Here is a 22,204-nt window from a genome sequence, read left to right on the forward strand (position 1 = left end):
GGACAACAACAGAACATTGCCCCACAGATAAAGAGTAGTTTTAATTTTTTCACATATAAGTTCAAATAAGACTTCTGGTAAGATTTTATACTTGGCACACCATGATAAAGAGGTCATCTTAAAGTTCCCTTTGTATCAGTCCATGATGATCACTACACTGGCTCTGCTGCTCATTTTTGGTAATTATGCCCATCATGACTTTGGCAATTGAGTCCTGCTCTTTGATTTCTTTTCCTCCAGATTCCAATTCAAAATAGAGGACACGTTACATTTTTTTTTATACAATTTTTATTGTGCTTTAAGTGAAAGTTTACAAATCAAGTCAGTGTGTCACATAAAAGCTTATATACACCTTACTCCATACTCCCACTTACTCTCCCCCAATGAATCAACCCGCTCCCTCCTTCCAGTCTCTCCTTTCATGACGATTTTGCCAGTTTCTAACCCTCTCTACCCTCCTATCTCCCCTCCAGATAGGAGATGCCAATACAGTCTCAAGTGTCCACCTGATACAAGTAGCTCACTCCTCATCAGCCTCTCTCTCCAACCCATTGTCCAGTCCCTTCCATGTCTGCTGAGTTGTCTTCGGGAATGGATCCTGTCCTGTGCCAACAGAAGGTTTGGAGACCATGACCACTGGGATTCTTCTAGTCTCAGTCAGACCATTAAGTCTGGTCTTTTTATGAGAATTTGGGGTCTGCCTCCCACTATTCTCCTGCTCCCTCAGGGGTTCTCTGTTGCGCTCCCTGTCAGGGCAGTCATCACTTGTGGCCAGGCACCATCTAGTTCTTCTGGTCTCAGGATGATGTAAGTCTCTGGTTCATGTGGCCCTTTCTGTCTCTTGGGTTCATAGTTATCGTGTGACCTTGGTGTTCTTCATTTTCCTTTGATCCAGGTGGGTTGAGACCGATTGATGCATCTTACATTGCCACTTGTTAGCATTTAAGACCCCAGATGCCACACTTCAAAGTGGGGTGCAGAATGATTTCATCATAGAATTATTTTGCCAATTGACTTAGAAGTCCCCTTAAGCCATAGGCCCCAAACCTCTGCCCTTGCTCCGCTGACCTTCAAAGCATTCAGTTTATCCCAGAAACTTCTTTGCTTTTGGTCCAGTCCAGCTGAGCTGACCTTCCGTGTACTGAGTATTGTCCTTCCCTTCATCTAAAGTAGTTCTTATCTACTACGAAAAAAAAATAAACCCTCTCCCACCCTCCCTCCCTCCCCACCTTGTAACCACAGAAGTATGTGTTCTCAGTTTATACTTTTTCTCAAGATCTTATAGTAGTGGTCTTATACAATATTTGTCCTTTTGCCTCTGACTAATTTCGCTCAGCATAATGCCTTCCAGTTTCCTCCATGTCATGAAATATTTCACAGATTCTTCACTGTTCTTTATCAATGCATAGTATTCCACTGTGTGAATATAACACAAGTGATTTAGCCATTCACCAGTTGATGGACACCTTGGTTGCTTCCAGCTTTTTGCTATTGTAAACAGAGCTGCAATAAACATGGGTGTGCATATATCTGTTTGTGTGAAGGCTCTTATTTCTCTAGGGTATATTCCGAGGAGTGGGATTTCTGGGTTGTATGGTAGTTCTATTTCTAACTGTTTAAGATATCGCCAGATAGATTTCCAAAGCCGTTGTACCATTTTACATTCCCACCAGCAGTGTATAAGAGTTCCAATCTCTCCACAGCCTCTCCAACATTTATTATTTCGTGTTTTTTGAATTAATGCCAGCCTTGTTGGAGTGAGATGGAATCTCATCGTAGTTTTAATTTGCATTTCTCTAATGGCTAATGATCGAGAGCATTTTCTCATGTATCTGGTAGCTGCCTGAATATCTTCTTTAGTGAAGTGCATGTTCATATCCTTTGTCCACTTTTTGATTGGGTTGTTTGTCTTTTTGTGGTTGAGTTTTAACAGGATCATATAGATTTTAGAGATCAGGCGCTGGTCGGAGATGTCATAGCTGAAAATTCTTTCCCAATCTGTAGGTGGTCTTTTCACTCTTTTGGTGAAGTCTTTAGATGAGCATAGGTGTTTGATTTTTAGAAGCTCCCAGTTATCTGGTTTCTCCTCGTCATTTTTTGGTAATGTTTTGTATTCTGTTTATGCCTTGTATTAGGGCTCCTAACGTTGTCCCTATTTTTTCTCCCGTGATCTTTATCGTTTTAGTCTTTATGTTCAAGTCTTTGATCCACTTGGAGTTAGTTTTTGTGCATGGTGTAAGGTATGGGGAGGACACGTTACATTTTAATGTCTTCATTCACCATATCATCTTTGAATTATACAGAATATTAGTTACATAGCTTTTAAAGGATTCTAGGCTTTCTTATACTAATGTATTTCTTAATGTTTTGGTAAAGGGACTGTCTTCTGGCTACCCCTACTCCCTCCTCCAGGGATCTAGATGAGGGGAGGTGAATGAAGGGTTATGTGAGTTAAACTCTCTCCAACATTCCAATCTCCCTAAGTTTTTGGCTTCTTTCCACTAAAATATTCCTTGGAAATTCTAGTATCTCAATATCATTTAATGTAGGTCAATCTTCAGTTCGGGTTTTAGTCAACCAATAAACTATTAGATCTATATTAATCAGCTCAAACTACACATTGAATTTAGAAGGTTCTGCAAATACCCTCAAGTTTATGTAGTCTATTTCAATATTTGATTCCATAGTCTATGTTTTACTATGCTTAAAATCCTTTTTTTCTCATTTTTTAAGGAGCTTCTGATTAAAAAAAAAAAAGGACATATTATTGAAATTGTTTTGGTGTGCATTATAACTTCTCTCATATTAGTCTCTCCACATTTCTCCCTGGGGCAGCCAGGATTTCAATCTTTTATAGGCTGGAAGCAATAGCATGTGTTGGGGTGGAACTTGGAGAAAACTGGTATCCCTTTGCAGAACACTCAAAGATGGGTTGTGCAAACTGTCGTCATTTTCTGTATCTTAAGTTGATTGCTAAATATGCAGTTGTTGATTATTATTATTCTCCCATATGTCTATCATTAATGCTATGCCTTTTTGGGGGTACATGAAATGTTTCACAATATAAAAAAGAGGTTTATTGAGTGCCATAGAGAAGCTATTAAATATTCAAGGAGTATTTTAAGAATGTAGGCTCTGGAATCACACAACATCCATTGAAATTCTGTTATCTTGAGCAAATTCCTTAACACTCAATTCCTCAGATCCTCACCTATTGAATAAGTTTAATAAAAGTGTTTATCTAGCAATGTCATTATGAGGATTGAATAGTTATTAAACATAAACTACTTAGAATAGTGGAGCCCTGGTGGTGCAGTATCAGGTACACAATAAGAAGTCGGTAATTGTTACCCATTGATAATATCACTGAAGCCATTTCCCTAGGAGCCAGAGTCAAGGCTGATCAATCTGAGTTTGAATAATAGTGTTGACTAGAAGCAGAATTTCAGTAACTGTACAGCTGCTAACCAAAGGGTCGGCAGATCAAATCTGCCAGGCGCTCCTTGGAAACTCTAATGGGCAGTTCTACTCTGTCCTATAGGGTCGTTATGAGTCGGAATCTACTTGACGGCACTGGGTTTTTTTTACCCTTAATAGCAAATAGAAATGGCAGTGCTTTCCAATTGCGGATGTACATCAGCATTGCTGTTCATCTCTGAAAAACTATAAACAAAACACAGAGACTTGGGCATCACCATAAACCTACTGGACAAGATTTTTAAGCACCAGATTCAGGTCTATGTAAGTTCAAAATTTTCCTAGGTAATACTGATAAGCACTCCTTGTTCAGAAACCCTGTATTAGGAATATTGAAGGAGCATTACAGCTAGAAGGAAATAATTGTCATTTCCTCACCTGGGGCAAAGAATTCAGCTTTAGTTTCTCTTCCTTAAAATTAGGATAATGATTCCTTGCAGGCAGTTGTTGTGACAATTAACGGAGACATCATTCAGAGAAGGCCTAGTTCATTGTGAGCGCTCTATGATTGATGGTTATAATCATTTTCTGTTCTTATAGAAGGTAGAAAAAATATATAAAAAGTGGAATTGGTGTTTGTAGATAATGTGTTTTAATATATTTTAATGAGATCTGTAATTCTGGTAGAATTTTAAGCTCTGCTTTTAAGACCTATAAAATACAAAAATGCCACCGATTTTCACAAAGGTAATTGAAGGTCTTAGTACAATTTCAAATAATGGATTTATGCTGCTGTCTTGCACACATAAATGAGTGCCCTTGTGAACTGAAAGATACTCAAGCATGTTTATCATAGTCAGAGCCTGCAACTGCACACTGATCAACGCCCCTCGCTCGTTAACATATACCACTGCTTGCCTGAGCTTTTATCTGCATGCTCTTCTAAAAGCTCTTTTTTTTCCTCACTGTTCAAACAGCCAATGACCTTTGTAATCAACAAGAAAATTAGAAGCAGGTGGGAGCTTATTTTTAATGATGCCAAGACCAAATTGTTTAACTTAAAGCTGAACTTTTTTCTTCCAATCCTTTTTAATGCCTGACAAATATTAATTATGTGAAGTTAGGCAGAGACTGTGACTTTCTCATTGTCTCTGATCAAGCTCTGTAACAAACCCTTTACTTTTATGTTTATTTAACATGATGAAAACACTTCTCCTCAATCTCTCTTTTTCTCTGTCCTGGAGCCTCCAGTATAAACACGATATCTCTGGGATTAGCTAATGTTCTGGAAACCTTTACAAATTTACCTAGATGATTATATGTGAAACCAATTGAAGACATTTCCTACAGGGCTGTAATTATTTACTTCAATAAGTGTATATCAGTGAATCAGATATGAAGTTTCCACATCATAAATGGCAAGCATTGGCCCTGTTTCCTGTCTGTTTTACTTCAGAATATTCTTAATCATATTTACTTGAAATAATTTCATCTCCCTAAGTTTTCTCAGAAGAAACACCAAACAATTTCTATTTCTCAGAAGAAACACCAAACAATTTTTATCTCAACTTTAAATTTCATATTTCAAACGTGTGATGAATTAAGTAATGAAGACTGCCAATCGCAGCCATGTCTAGATTGCCCACAAATTATGTGTCCAGTGAACCTGTAGTAAATTTAATCCCAGGCAATTTAACAAGGATTTCCTTTACATTCTCCTAATGCCCAAGAAAAATATGCTTGAGGGAAACAAAATCATCTCAAAATTTATCATCAAAATATTTGGAAATGAATAAAAACTGATTTTATGGTTCTTTGAGTTTTGAATTTGCCACAATTCACTTGTGCTAATTTTAAGTGATTTAATATTCATTATTTTTTTAATTAAATATTTCAGATTTTATTTAAAATAATCTATTACAACTTGTCCTTAATGGCTTACCACTATTCTAAGGCCATCTTACCTTAATATTTTGTCAAGAGGACTGATTCTTTTCAGCTATTCACACATTTGAATACAAAGGATTCAGTGCTGTTTTAAATATTTATACGTGCATACGTATTTAAAACAGAGACTCACCACAAATGCTTTTATTGGTGATGATGTCTTGAAAACTTCTAATCAAGTAGAAGACTGATTAACAGTAGTTTTTAAAAATAAAACCATGCTTATTTGCATTTGTTTTTATTTTACATTTGTTCTTTGGCCCATTACCAAATAATTTGTGAGAGCTTAAAATGAAAGATATAAAAATCTGTTTTTTAAATTTGCAGTAGAAAATCAACATTAAAGAAAAAAGTTAATAAAATATTGCTTACAATAAGAGTTAACCTAGGTTTTAAACAGAGTTCCAAATATAACTATAAGCCACCTAACAACCAGTAAAAAAAAAAAAAAAAAAGAATATTATAAATGTCATAGCTCTCATACTGAAAAAACAAACAAAAAACAGAAGCTAGTGTCTATATTTGAGATAATGATTAAATTTAAGATTCAGCTTTAGCTTTGAACTCATGTTTTGAGTTCAAAGTTCTCTATGTCAGTAAAGCTTGTATAAATGTCATACACTGCTAATGTCATTTAGTATCATATATTGCCAGTCTGAAAAAGTCAGGGGGGAGAGAAAATAAACAAAATAACAACAGGCTCATGAAAAGTTGAAGGAAAGTCTTAGCTACTGTTTCTGTGGTCTTTCTTCTAGCCTCAGAGATGTTTGAGGATTTGATAGTTGATCAATTTTTCCTTGCAATATAACTCAAATAATTTGTAGATGGATACAAAATGGGATCCAAGATAATGAGAATTCATCCAAACACTATGCAAAAGAACACGTATTTATGCTTTATTATTGCCACTTGGTATGGAGAAATGAGCCACCCATTCTTTTGAGACACACAACAGTGGAAAATGGAAACTAGCAGTGTATCTCTGAAGACATTGTGTGACTAAACCAGTTGTCCTGGAGTCAATTACCATTCATGAAGACCCCACACATTGTCAGGATAGGACTGTACTCCATAAGGTTTTCAGTGGCTATTTTTTCAGAAGTAAATTGCCACAAATTTCTTCCAAAGTGCCTCTGAGTTGACTGGAACCTCCAAACTTTTAGTTAGAAGCCTAGCATGTTAATTGTTCACACCACCCAGGGACTCCCTGTGGAGTGACTAGCTAGATAAAAAAGATGAAGAGATCCTGAAGCTGACGGCTTCCCTGGCCTGCGCCCCCTCGGTCTCTCCTCCTATGAACACACAAGTTCTGAATATGGGTATGAGAAACTGTGCCTGGGAATCGTGAGACATCTGCTCTGCTGTTGTGTATCCCATTTTATTTTCTACCCTTGATCCTTTCTGAAAGCTAAACAAATTTGGTGCAGGTGAAGTCTGCTCTGTTATGAGTTTGATTATCAGTCTAAGCCCAAGACCACTAATACTCGTTGTCTTAGTTATCTAGGGCTGCCATAAGAGAAATACCACAAGTGGATGGCTTTAACAAAGACAAATTTATTTTCTCACAGTCCAGTAGATTATAAGTCCAAATTCAGGGCATTGGATCCAGGGGAAGTCTTTCTCTCTGTAGGCTCTGGAGGAAGGTCTTTCTCATCAATCTTCCCCTGGTTGAGGAACTTCTCAGGCACAGGGACCCCAAGTCCAAAGGATGAGCTCTGCTCCTGGTGCTGCTTTCTTGGTAATATGAGGTCCGCAACTCTCTGCTTGCTTCCCTTTCTTTTTATCTCTTGAGAGATAAAAGGTGGTGCCAGCCACACCCCAGGGAAACTCCCTTTACCTTGGATCAGAGAGGTGACCTGAGTAAGGGTGCTGTTACAATCCCACCCTAATCCTCTTAACGTAAAATTACATTCACGAAATGGAGGACAACCACACAATACTGGGAATTATGGCTTAACCAATTTGATACACACATTTTGGGGAGGACAGAATTCAATCCATGACACTAGTCAAAAAAAAAAAAAAAGCCATGCTGTCGAGTCTATTCTGACTCATAGTGACCCTATAGGACAGAGTATAACTGCCCCATAAACTTCCCAAGGAGAGCCTGGTGGATCCGAACTGCCGACCCTTTGGTTAATAGCCGTAGCACTTAACTGCTACGCCACCAAGGTTTCCATGGCACGAGTAGAGCTGAATAAATGTTATAGTAACTAAATAGTGTGCTAACCAAAAAAAGGAAAACAAATCCATTACCGTTGAGTCAATTCCAACTCATAGGGACCCTATAGGACAGAGTAGAACTGCCCCATACGGTTTCCAAGAAGCACCTGGTGGATTCGAACTGCCAACTTTTGGTTAGCAGCCATAGCTGTTAACCACTATACCCCTAAGATTTCCAATAGCGTATTAGATGACACAGATTATCTGGAGTAAAATAAGGGAAGAACAGGTGATGGATATTGGCAGGGTAGCGATAGGGAATCAGCTTTAAATATGAGGGTGATACTTCCACAAAGACCTGAAGCACAAAGTGGAGCGAATCATTTAGATTTTTGGAGGAAGAACATTCCAGAAAGAGAAAGACAATTGTAAAGGCCCTGAGGCAGGACTATGTTTGCTGCGTTTGGTGTTCAAAAAACAGCAAGGAGGCTGTTTGGAAATAGTCAGGGGCAAGAGCAGTAGGAGATGAAGTCAGAGAATTCTTATTGTGGTAGGAGGTGAAGATCTTGCAAGGTTTTGTGTTCCATTCTAAGGGCTTTTTAATTTACTTACAATAAGATGGGGAGTTACTAGCAGGTTTTAAGCAAAACAGAGACATAATATGTCTCATTAGAATCATTCTGGCTATTGTTTTGCAATTTTCCCAAAGGGGCCATTGTGAAGAAGGAACAATTAAGAGGCTACTGCAGTAGTCCAAGTAGTAGTGAAAGATGATTTGGACCAGGATAGTAAAGAATGATCCAAAGTGGTAAAGCTCACAGGATTTCCTGGTGGATTGACATGGAATTCAAAAGAGAAGGAAATCAAGAATGACTCCAAGAGTTTTGATCCCAGTTACTGAAATGATGGAGTTGCCATATAAAAAGGCAAGGATTAATTCTCCATTTTCATAGACAGAATCTTTTCTTTGAGAATGGTAGTCGTAACACATTGTTTATATCATAGCTGGCTTCTACTTTGATGCTTTTGGTGCTCTTCTATTTCACTTTAATAATTTCTATTTCACTTTAGTAGTATTCAAATACTTTTCTTATTAGGAAGAAATAAAAATACAGTAACACTGTATCAGCGTAAATTCATCTTTTAGCACGTTACTCAATACCAAATTATCTGTATCTGGTATTCAGTGCTAAGAGCAATTTTAAATTATGTGTATTTAATATGTTAGGGCTACTTTTATAAGTCCCATCTGGTGTTTTAGTTTTGTTACCTTACAAAAAAAAAAAAATCAAAATACATGCATACTGAGTATTATAAGAAAAACATGCACAGTGCACAGAAAGAAAAAAAACTAAAATATTTCCTATAAGGGGAAGATTACACAATATTATAAGTATATAAAGTTCAAGGAGAAAAAAAAGGTAAGCAGTTATCTGTCACACTAAGTGCTTAATGGAAGTTTGAGTCATTTTCTAACTTCTCCACACTGCTTGTTTGGGGATACTTAAAACGAGAACAGTGTAGCAAACAACTGGTGGAAAATTCAACTGTATTCTTCTTAAAAAAAACATTTAACAGGAAAGCAAGTTTTCAAATTTTGTCTTCTAAGCCATAATGGCACAACTTTGCTTACAAATTAAGAAGCAAACAAGCCTATTACATTCCAACAATAGGTTCTGAGGCTCTGAATGTCAAGCACTTCCCTATGAAATACTCCTCAGTTTGCAATTGCATATGTCAACTCACATGTTTAGGGTAAAACTTAATGGGTAAGCATGACAGGAGCTCAATGCACACTTTTTAGTATTTGCATTGTAAAACCCTTCCACAAGCTGTTATAATTGTTCAAGATGTACAAATAGAGGTTTGTATTTTAAAAAGGTCTTCAATTATACAATTTATATATTTTAGTAGGCTTCACAACTTACAATGACAGAGAATGAATACAGGGCCCAATATATTGAAAATACACACAAAAATGCAAAAGTAGATGTTCAACTTAAATCCTAAGAATGTTAGTTCATGTTGGACTTGAACTAAATGTTCAGTATTTATGACTCTTTTTAATGCTAAGGTAAGCATTGGAGTCGTTCCTGATGATTTCGGAGCCAGTGATGATTTTAAGAGATGTTTGTTGTGGCTGTGCGCCCTGGAGTTGATTCCAACTCATTGCCACACTTTATGACAGAGTAGACCTGCCTCATAGGGTTTTCTGGGCTGTAATCTTTACAAGAACAGATCATCAGATCTTTTCTCTGCAGAGCAGCTATGTGTTCGAACTGCTGGCCTTTTGGTTAGCAGGCTAGTGCTTTAATCACTGCAGCACCAGAGCTCCTTACCAGGGCTGACATACAAAATACCTAACAATATAGACATTGACCAATTAGAAAAGAGAGTCAGGATAGGCTAAGTTTCTAACAAATAATGCAAGTTTCAGCGACTTAGAACAAGAAGGGCTCATATCTTCTTTAGCTATATAATCCTTATAGGTCTTCAAAGAGATTCAGTAGCTCTGGCCCTTGGAGCAGCCACCATCTTACATTTTACTATTTGCCATTCAGGAGTTGGGGGGTGGGAGGGTGGGGGCAGAATTCTGGAAGATCTCAAATAGACAAATTCTCTGGCCTGGAAGAGACACTATTTCTGCTTATGACATTGTCTACTTACATCATATTTTATTGGCTAGGTTTTGCCACATGGAATTCTATTCAGTAATAAAAAAATGAACTACTGACACCTTCTACATTGTGTATGAACATAAAAAACAAAATGCTAAGTAAAAGAAATGAGTCACAAGAAACCACCTGTCGTATAATTACACTTATATGAAATGTCCAGAAAAAGCAAATTTATAGAAGCTCCAAAACAAGACATAAGAGCTGGGAAGTGGGGTTAGAGGTGAGAGTCTTTTAAGTGTGATAGCTAAAAACATAATCACAGATGAGCTGTCCAGACCTGTAATACTGAGAGAACAGAAGACAGCGTCTGAACCCGAGTGAATATATCCATGTAGGCGGAGTTGTGAGAAGAGAGATCAGAGAATAAAATAACAGATTGGTACTTGAACAGTGGAAACAAATATATATATATATATATTAAAAAGAGATGGAATGGAATGCTGTCTTCTGTTCAAAGCGAATGGTACCTTAGAATTTCAGAATCAATTTTTTCAAAGATCGTAGTTATTATGACATAAATGATTGCAATAGGATTCCTGGTAGCACAACAGTTAAGTGTTCAGCTACTTACCGAAGGTTGGTAGTTGAAACCCACCCAACTGCTCCATAGGGGAAAGACCTGGTCTTCTGCTTTGGTAAAGATTACAGCCAAGCAAACACTATGGGGCAGTTCTACTCTGTCACATGCGGTCATTATGAGTCAGAATTAACTCAAGGGCACTGTCTTAGTTATCTAGTGCTGATATAACAGAAATAACACAACTGGATGGCTTTAACAAATAAATTTATTCTCTCAGTCTAGTAGGCTACAAGTCCAAATTCAGAGCTTCAGCTCTAGGGGAAGGCTTTCTCTGTCGCCTCTGGAGAAAGCTCCTTGTCATCAGTCTTCCCTTCATCTGGGAGCATATCAGCCCAGGAACCTCATGTCCAAAGGACATGCTCTACTCCTGGGGCTGTTTTCTTGGTGGTATGAGGTCTCTGTATCTCTCTGCTTGCTTCTCTCTTTTATATCTCAAAAGAGGTTGGCTTAAGACACTACCTAATCTTGTAGACCTCATCAATATAATTGCCACTAATCCATCTCATTACATCATAGTGATAGGATTTACAACACATAGGGAAATCACATCAGATTATAAAATGGCAGATAATCATGAAAGGGAATCATGACCTAGGCAAGTTGAAGATATTTTGGGGGGACACAACTCAGTCCAAGACAGGCACCCAACAACAATGTGAAAAGTTAAGTACAAATAGAAACACCTATTAGCACTACAATTTTAGGCAAGTTAATTTCTTAATTTCTGTAAACTTAGTTTTACAGTATCATTATGAGCATTAAATGCTATAAACAATGGGAAACTGTATAGCTGGCTCACCATAAAACTTGGCTGTTTGGTAGTAGTATTAGTATTGGTATTATCAATTTATTCTGTGTATGGAAACAAACAACAAACAAAAGTGATCTTGCACTGCTATTTTAAAAGCTAAACTGATATAACAGGAACCAAATTCCCAGAGTGAATGAAGGGTATCTTGAGGTTTGAATCAAACATTCATATTTGTTCTGTAAGCGCAGCCAGTTAGCTAATGGGTCATAAACCCACTGCTGTAGAGTCGATTCTGACTCATAGTGACACTATAGGACAGAGTAGAACTGCCCCATAGAGTTTCCAAGGAGTACCTGGTGGATGTGAACTGCTGACCTCTTGGTTAGCAGCTGTAGCTCTTAACCAGTATACCACCAGTGTTTCCAATGGGTCATAGGTGCCTGTATCTACTTATGGCATTGTTTTTAAGGATAAAATATTAAAGATCATGCATAGGAAGACATAGAAGAATGAAACCAGCCTAGTATAAGCTCAATAAATGGCTGCTCTTATAACAGTTCTGAAGTAGTTGCTATCACAAGCTTACTACCCTCTCTTCACCAGAGTAAACTGTTTGAGCTCCAAGTTTGCATTTTTTCACTACAGGCCATCTCCACCTCTTCCAGAGAACTTCACATCTTAACTTTTACAAGAACAGAATCTTGAAGTTTCTTGCTTATCTCGCAAATGTTAACTTTTTTTTGTGTGTGTGTCACTGATGTTTTCAACTGGGGGACTTCTTTTAAAAGATTGACCCATAAGGTGACACTTAATACTATTCTAGGAAAAGATACAATCAAATTCAAAATGTATTATTTCTTTGGTTAAAAAAAAAGTTTCCTGGACATGTGATATAGTTTTCTCCTTTAATTTTATTCTGTGCTGACATTAAACATGGAGTAACCGTTGCCGATTCATCACACAGAGTTTCCTGTGTTTTCTGATCCTCCTCCCAAGACTACTATGGGGAGGTGAATGTCTTTTGCAAAAGAATAATAACATGTCTCCCCTGAGGTGGCCAGGCCATTGAAGTGGTCCTAGGCCAATTTATATAAGTTGCATTATATAAATGGATCATTACATGTAAACCTATTTTCTTTCTCATAAACAGACACTAATTTTCATGAGTTAAACAGGAGTTAGAAAATGCCTTCAAAGTAGCTTGGGTACAGTGTATGTTTATATTTCATAACTCTCAAAATTAACAACCAAGAAATATATTTATCATTCCATGTCAGTTTGAAATACATAGCAACAGGAGAGAACTGTGACATTTATTTACTGTCAGTATTCTCAAGCACTAAAGGGTGGACTTTACTTTTTAAATCTGAGTAAAGAAATCATGGCATAATTGTATTAGTATTAGTTTTAGAAACAAACGTATCTGGACTTAAATTCTGGCTTTATTACTTGACACTTTTATGAACTTGAGCAAGTAATTTTTTTTACTCAGAGTTTTATGGCGCTCAAGTACAATAGCATATAACAGTTGTTGGCTTGCATGGGTAGGGTTGTAGGTAAAAGGCAAACCACTTGTGCCATTTTTTGGTATTTTACATGGCTCCTATAGTAGAAGTGAAATAACTCAGGAATATCATAAGTAAAATTAAAAATCTTTTTAATTTTAAGATGTATGCAAAATGCACAAAAACTGGTAGAATATAATCATGAAATTAACTGATAATTTTAAAAGAGATCTACTTGATTTTCAGCTAATGTCATAAACACTTATGACCGTGTATACGTTATCACATCATCTGACAAATATTTACCCAATAAAAAATGCAGTCAAAATATCTGCTTAGTGTATTTTAAGGAAAATAACCTGACATCTAATTAAACAGATTAGATGTTTGGGCAGCATATTAACTAACATAAATTGACATTTATTGCAAGCTTACTAAGTATAACACAATTCACAAAATTTAATGCATTTAAGCATGGCAGCAAGCTTACCAGAAGATTTCATTATCATCCCCATCATACAAATGGGGAAAAAGCAAAAAACAAGCTCTGAAGTACATAAAGTTTAGGTAAGTTACTTACGGCAGAGGTGCTAACAGAGTGATATGGAAGCTTTTATATAGACATACTCTACAAGTGGAAGTGCGGAATGGGCACACAGGACATGTGTCCAGGACCAGAGTCGCTCTTAAAATCCTTTTAGGACCTGTGGGGCATACAGTATCTCGCCCGATTTTTACATCTCTGGAGATCTTTGAAAAGGGGGTAGCCCAATTTTAATGGGTTTAGCCGCAAGGTAGGAGCCTTTTGAACTAAGTGAAACTCAAAACTCCTGAGTGGGAACCTCATTTTTGTATAGATCGAGCATCGTCCTAGGTTATGTCTCTCAGATGTGTGAATTTTCTAAACTTTTGACAGGTTTTTCTTTTTTAGTTTTTTTTCATAGTTTATTTCTACGAGATAAACCTCCTCTCTCTGTTTCCCAGTTACTGTGTTCTCATGAGAATGTACTTACCATGAGAATAAACTGTTGTCAGTCTTCATTCAATCATAGTGGCCGTTTTATCCTTTATACCATTCATTTTTCCCAGGTGTTACTCGCTCCCTCCTTTTCTAGCTTCTGAACAGTAAACTGTTCCTTTACAAGAAGGAATAATGCATTGCAATGATACTTTTCGACAGGTTGGAATTCCTGTAAATTATTCTTACTCAGCATTCAGTCTTAGGGCCCAATCATTGTTTCCAGCTGTAGCATGTGGAACGCACCACTGTGAGCAGTTCTGCAGTATTCCAGGGCAGCTGTTTCTGCTTCTTAGCTGTTAGTACAGCTTTTGTCATAATGAGGAATACGTAGTAGTGGTAATTTTCCTGAGATTCAAATTTGTTCAGTTTTATTTATTTTGCCTCTAAGTCCTGCTTTTTGGGAGCATTGATGGTACAGTGGTTAAGAGCTCAGCTGCTAAGGAAAAAAGCATTGTTGTGGTAACTTTCCTGAGATAAAAATCCCTTGCCTTTATTTATTTGGTTATAAGTACTTCTTCGGCAGAAAAGGAAGAATGCATTGTACCACGTTTTGAAAAGCTTCTTGAAAAATAATAAAAAGGTTAATAATAAGAAGAGAATGAAATGTATGTGCAATCATTGTGAAGTGCCTTCATGTTCTACTTCATGTTTTGTAAATTTTCAAGAAACAAAACAAACACACAAACAAAACAAGCAACAACAAAAAAGATTTTATCATTGGCTCGTATCAGCAGAATTTATATTGTCCAGATAATGGGTATCAAAATACCTAACTGATAACAAAAATTTTAAATTGGTCCTTTAATCAGCATGCCTTCAGTAGCAAAAATACATTCTATCAAGAACAAGTTCAAACAGAAAGTAATTGGGTCTTCAAAGGGTTTTTAACCACCATTGCCCAGGATCATAGAGATAGTCCCCGGCTGAGATAAAAAGTCTTAACTATATATTTATAGGAGTTAATTCTTGGTAAATATCAGAACAGTAAGGGTGACTGAGATTAAAAGCAGTCGAATCTGAAATTGTCAACTTTTTTTTTTTTTTTTACATTGACTTTAAATAAAGAAAATTCAGTGAAACTTTCTTCAGACTATGATCAGGCAGAGATAATGATATCTAATCTGCCTGATTTGCTCCTTCCTTTAACCCTCACCTTTAATTGAAAGTCTAATGAATGTTGTGTTGTTGTTAGGTGTCTTCAAGTCACTCCCAACTCATGGCAAAGAAACACTGCCCTGTCCTGCATCATCCTCACAATCATTGTTATGCTTGAGCCCACTGTTATAGCCACTGTGTCAATCCATCTCATTGAGGATCTTCCTCTTTTTCACTGACCCTCTACTTTACCAAGAATGATGTCCTCATCCAGGGACTGATTCCTCCTGATAACATGTCCAAAGTTGGTGAGACGTGGTCTCATCATTCTTGCTTCTATGGAACATTCTGTCTGTACTTCTTCCAAGATAGATTTGTTCATTCTTTTGTCACCCCATGATATATTTGATATTCTTCATCAATGCCACAATTCGAAGGCATCAGTTCTTCAGTCTTCCCTATTCATCATCCAGCTTTCGCAGGCATATGAGGCATTCGACAACACCATGGTTGGGTCAGGAGCACCTTAGTCTTCAAGGCAACCCACCCACTGCTGTCAAGTGGATTCCGACTCATAGCAACCCTATAGGACAGAGTAGAACTGCCCCATAGAGTTTCCAAGGAGCCCCTAGCAGATTTGAACAGCCGACCTCTTGGTTAGCAGCCGTAGCACTTAACCACTATGCCAGCAGGGTTTCCCTCAAGGTAACATCTTTGCTTTTTAACACTTTAAAGAGGTCTTTTGCAGCAGATTTGCCCAAAGCAATGTGTCATTTGATTTCTTGACTGCTGCTTCCATGGATGTTGATTGTGGATCCAAATAAAACGAAATCCTTGACAACTTCAGTCTTTTCTCCCTTTGTCATGATGTTGCTCACTGGTCCAGTTGTGAGAATTTTTATTTTCTTTATGTTGAGGTGTAATCCATACAGAAGACTGTGGTCTTTATCTTCATTAGTAAGTGCTTCAAGCCTTCTTCGCTTTCAGCAAGCAAGGTTGCATCATCTGCATAAGGCAGGTTGTTAATGAGTCTTCCTCTAATCTGGATGCCCCATTCTTCTTCACAGAGTCCAGCTTCTCAGATTATTTGCTCAGGATATAGATTCAATAAGTATGGTGAAAGAATACAACCCTGATGCACAACTTTCCTGACTTTAAATCACACTGTATCACCTCATTTTTTGATTGAAATTCTAATGAATATACAGATACAAATGTAAAAATTCAACATACCTTGAGCTACCAATGTTTTTTCATAGATACCAGTGCATATAAATGGGTTAGGAAGCACAACAGTGAGCACTAGATATGATGACATCTGTACGTGAGTTCTATCTTCCCCATTAGTACACGTGAACTCAGGTTCATGTCAGATTTCCTGCACAGAGGAGCTGCTTGGTGGATTGATCAGAGCTGTTTCAAGAGCCTTTCTGTACTTAATTACCTTTTCATGTAAAACCATTCCAGGATTATATTTCTCAATAATGTTACAGATTAGGGGTTGTATCAGTCAGAAAAAAAATACACATTGCATATTAAAAAGTAAATTAAATAATAAGAAAGGGCTAGAGAATAGAAAGGCATTAGGTGCTGTGACTCAAGGTTTATTTTACACCTTCTGTGAACAGAATCTGCACGGCTTGTGTCTGATTTTCTGGGGATGCATTCACCTCTGCATAATCAGAGAATTGGCGACAAGAGCAGAAACGCTGTCCTCAGCCTTGTAGATTGTCCATGCACATCAGTAGACTGCAGCATAAGATCTGAGAAAAGGACCCTAAGGGATTCAGATGAAGAGTGAGGGGCAGGAGGAGAACACAGCAACACTGCTACCAGGGAAGCATGAAGCCTGGACCAACCTCTCCTCATTAAAAAATGAGTAAAGAGAGAAAAACAGCATGGGGTTCATGAACAAATCTTGAAAAACAAAATAGGGAAATAATATATTCAATATACAGAAGAAGGACATGTTTTGGTTAAAGATTTAGCAGTGCAAACATATTTTGGGAAACATATGATATATTTTTTTCAATAAATATTAAGAGCAGGGGATGGACTTCAAATGGCTTTCGGCAAGTGACCTCAACCTCACTTGAAAATTCCCAGGAAGACACAGTAAACAACAAAGTACAGCACCAAAGTCTGTAACTAACAAGTTAAAATTATAGTCACTAATGATGGAAATTGCAAGGCATTAACAGTAATTATAAGTGGATCTGAATAGGGGGAAATAAAAACACCTGTGCACGTTTCAGTATAGGGTTTAGTCTAGCTTTTTTCATGATATGACGATATCCAAAACAAAAAAACCTGCACAAGACACAAACGCATTGTTTACTTAGAAGATGAAAATATGAATATAGAAGAAATAAAATACTTGGAAAAATAAACGATAATGGAAACTAGCCACGTAAGATCACTGTGAGAAAATTGTATAATTTCTAACATTTAAATTATTAATCAGCCCCCTCTACTCCATGCTCCCATTGGACTAAGACACCAAGGAGCCTGAATACATGACAGGCTAGTCTTTTTGTGGTATTAAAGAGCAATGCTCTCAATTTAGGATGTAAGTATAAATTATTATTATTTAATAAATTATTAATATAAGCAATAAATAAAAATGAAAAATAAGAATGAACTCATTTTTACAGTAGAAAAAATTTTTAAATATGCTTTTTAAGATCTTTTTGTTATGCTAAGACATTAATAAAAACACCATTTTCTTAATTGTAAGAGCATTTGTAATCGATACATAAAAATGGGGAAATTAAAGCATAATAATTATCTCTCAATATTTTTACTTTTTTTTTAATTGGCAAGTAATTAGTCAGAAAACTCATTTATAAAACAAATGACTCTCTGTGCACTGGCATTTTTTTTACATATCAGGTCAGTGACAATACATTCCAATTTAAGTAATCCTGTCAACTCTGAAAGAGATGATCGGACTTTGTTAGAGATTTCTATCTAAGGTGTTAAAAGTAGGGTGTGATCCAATAATTAAATAGTTAAAGAACAATAAAAGAAATGTTTCATTTTGTTCATTAATTTTCATTTCCTTGCAAAAGTATTTGGACAGCTGGCTACCTTAGCCTAAGTCTGAGCCGCAGAGGACAAAGCCACTTCCCCAGTCCTCCAGGAGCAAAAATTGCTGAGAATCCCCTTTTGAAAACCTTTGGGTCATCTAAACCTACTAAGTCTCACATTTTGCTATCTTTGTTCTGGGTGGCTGCAACAGATACTTTACTTGGTCAAATGGTCATCGGAAACCAGTCTATGCAGTGCCTCCCTGCACACACATCAACTCAAACTTAATCTCAGCACATACAGTCAGGAGACTAATACATAAATAGACTTTAAAAATCCCTAAGTATATCCATTTTGAGAGAAGTACTTAGACTCAAAATTATCCTACCTTGAATTCAGGTATAAGGACTAAAGAAATGGAAAAAGATATTTTGTGCCATTTTATTTCAATTTCTCCTTCTGTGTCCTCTTTCCCAATTCATGAGCAGTCTTTTTCCTTTTTCAGATCATAATGTAAAATCTCCACCTTGATTTGCCCTGTCACTGAGTAAGGAAGTGTGAGTGCTTGATCAGAAGACATACCCATTAGTTCTCATGTCAAAGCGGGTGGAAAGTACATGCTAAACTAAAAACAATAAGAACAGTTGTACTACTTCAGAGAAAAATCTACCAGTCACCATCATATATGAAGCAGATTGGCATTAAAGAGGGTGTGCACCTACTCTATCGTATAAACAAATTAAAAGAAAAACAAAAATAAATCACAGCACAGAGTAATATGTACTAAATTTCTAATTGTTTTCCTGTTATCTGTTTGTTTACAATGTGCTGAGTACATTGACAGAATAATAACTGAAGACCATGACAAACGCCTGAAAAGCGTACAAAGACTTCAGATCCACTGCCAACATAAAATAATCACTTCATGAGTCAGCTGGTGTTTCTACTTTTAACTGATGCAGGAGAGTTGCGTTTATGGTCTTATCTACTGAATTTGGCCTTTATTTTTATTGAGGAAGAAATAACCACCAAAATGTCTTGCATTAAGTAGGCATCATTTTCTAAATCTATCTTCAATGTGAACATTCATTCTGATAAACTAAACCTCTTTGACATGTTTACTCTCTCAGAAGACATGTTTTGCCTGTCACATAAGACAGTTGCTCCCTGACATCCACCCTGGAAATGTAGCTCAGCCAAGAAAAGCCAAGAAGAGACAGAGCTGGGTAGCATGGTGCTCTTAATCTACCCTTGGACCACTTAATCTTGGGCCCAATTTTCCTATGTGCTGGCTTGGAGTCATAGAAGAATATTTCTTAATTATCATTCAGTCTAGCTAACTGCTGTGGCACAGCCTAGTGATTCTCTGAGAATGTATGCAACCACAGAGACAGGTTGTATAACTTGTTCTCCTTTCCAACTCTTCAGAGAAATCATTGGTGTGTAGTATCAAACGGCATTATTTTGTCTTCTCACGTTATAGGAAAAGGTTAACATCAACTCCTTTTTTCTGTCATTAAATCAACAAATAGGAGCTATTATAGAAACATTAAAAATACACTGAACAGACTTCCAAGCTGATGTAGCAGATTGAACACATATTTTTAAAATGTAATCCAACGCACTGAAATGAAACACAGAATTTAAATATATAATATAAATAAGTTGAGTGGAAAATTAATATAAATTAAAGAAAAAATGCAAAGAGGAAGCAAAGGAAATAAATTTGGTGGAAAAAAAATAAAGAGATTAAAAAAAGAAAAGCCATTGTCCATATGTATGTATCTTTCTTAATATATAGATATATGTATAAAGGACACTGGTGATGCAGTGGTTAAGTACTCAGCTGCTAACCAAAACGTTGGCAATTCAAATCCACCAGCCACTCTGTGGGAGAAAGATGTGGCAGTATGCTTCTTTAAAGACTACAGCCTTGGAAATCCTATGAGACAGATCTACTTTGTCCTGTAGGGTCACTGTGAGTAGGAATTGAATGAACAGTAGTGAGTTTGGTTTGTGTATATATATGTATATATATAACATACATACATGTGTATATGTGTGTATATATATACACACATATACATTGTCTTGGTCACCTAGTGCTGCTATAACAGAAATGCCACAAGTGGATGAGTTTAACAAAGAAATTTATTTTCTCACAGTCTACTAGGCTAGGATCTGTCCAAATTCAGAGCATCAGCTCCAGGGGAACACTTTCTTTCTCTGCTGGCCCTGGAGGAAGGTCCTTCTCATCAATCTTTCCCTGGACTAGGAGGTTCTCCATGCAAGAACACCAGGTCCAAAGGACACACTCTTCTCCCTGCACTGCTTTCTTGGTGGTGTGAAGTCCCCATGTCTCTCTGATCACTTCTCTCTTTTATATCTCAAAAGAGATTGGTTTAGGACACTATCTAATCTTGTAGATCTCATCAGTATAACTGCCACTAACCCATCTCATTACATCCTAGTGATAGGATTTACAACACACAGGGAAATCATATCAGATGACAAAATGGTAGACAATCATACAATGCTGGGAATCATGACCTAGCCAAGTAGACAGATATTTTGGGGGGACACAATTCAATCCTATATATATATATGATAAATACACATATTTAATTTGAACTACTGGGTCTTATACATATGGAGTGAATATTAATTTTATATGCAGTTCTGAAATGGACTATTGAAGGAGATTAACTTGTACAATGTTAGATACATTATTTTTAAGATTATAGGGAATAAACTGAAAGTGAAATTTGAAAGGGAGAAAATCAAAATCCATACTTCAGTCCATAAACATTTTCAAGTGCTAAGAGTAGGCTGGGCAGCTATTAATTGCTGTAGAAAGAGACTTCATCTGAAATAGAGAGGTGGACACTGAGCAGATAAGGAAAGAGAAAGGGCTAACGGACAAACACACTGTGATAAATGGAGAAAAGAGTAACATGAAGAATAGCCTTTTGGTATGATCTTCACTCTCTGAAATAATGTCTATATAACAGACACCCCACTGATCTGGTCAGCGAAGTCTTGTACTCATACATAACGCCTAAGAACAACTTTGCTAAAAAAAAAAAAAAGTGCAAAATGCCCAATTTATAAATCTTTATCCCTCCCCAAATAACAAAGACACCACAGATTTTATTTGATTTATATGGCAGAGAATATGATAAGATGGTAATTGAGCTGATTCACTCACGACAGCTTAACTTTTTAAGTGTATACATACACACACTTTTTTGTTTTATTTTAACTTGGAAGGGAGCAGACTTTTTACACAGAATAAATACCTTCACTAAAGGCACAAGATCAAGATGACCCAACAAGTTAATATCATTTGTTAACGAAGTTTATAAGAATGTGACAGTAGAGGGTGCTAGTAAATTAGTTAAGATACAAATGAAAGATTTTCTGTGTTATGCTAAGGACTTTACAATATGGCTTATAAGAAAATCAATTTTTAAAGAATTTTAAGGTAAAATTCTAATAGTCCCAGCTTTTTAAAACAATATTATCTTTTTAAAAATTTATATCTCACATCTCTCTTAACATCATTTTTATTTTTTAAAGAAATTGAATATTATGACTTAGGAAAGAAATCAATACTAATTAACTTTGCCAAACAAATGCAATTTCTTCTCACACAAATGCAGGCTAATCCGATATGCTTCCTAGCAAGACATTTATTTCCCCCAAGTAAGTTTTAGAACCACCACTTATCTGTCAGTTTGTCGGTACTGTGGAGGCTTGTGTGTTGCTGTGATGCTGAAAGCTATGCCACCAGTATTTCAAATACCAGCAGTGTCAACCATGGTGGGCAAGTTTCAGTGGGGCTTCCAGACTAGGAAGAAGCAAATGGTGATCTACTTCTGAAAACATTGACCAATGAAAGCCTTATGGACAGTGGAACATTGATATAGTACCAGAATAGGAGCCCCTTAGGTGGGAAGGCACTCAAAAGACAATAGGGGAAGACCTGACTCCTCAGAGCAGTGTTGACCTTACCTT

The sequence above is a fragment of the Elephas maximus genome, chromosome 1 (genome assembly GCF_024166365.1).
Source record: "Elephas maximus indicus isolate mEleMax1 chromosome 1, mEleMax1 primary haplotype, whole genome shotgun sequence".
Taxonomy (NCBI): domain Eukaryota; kingdom Metazoa; phylum Chordata; class Mammalia; order Proboscidea; family Elephantidae; genus Elephas; species Elephas maximus.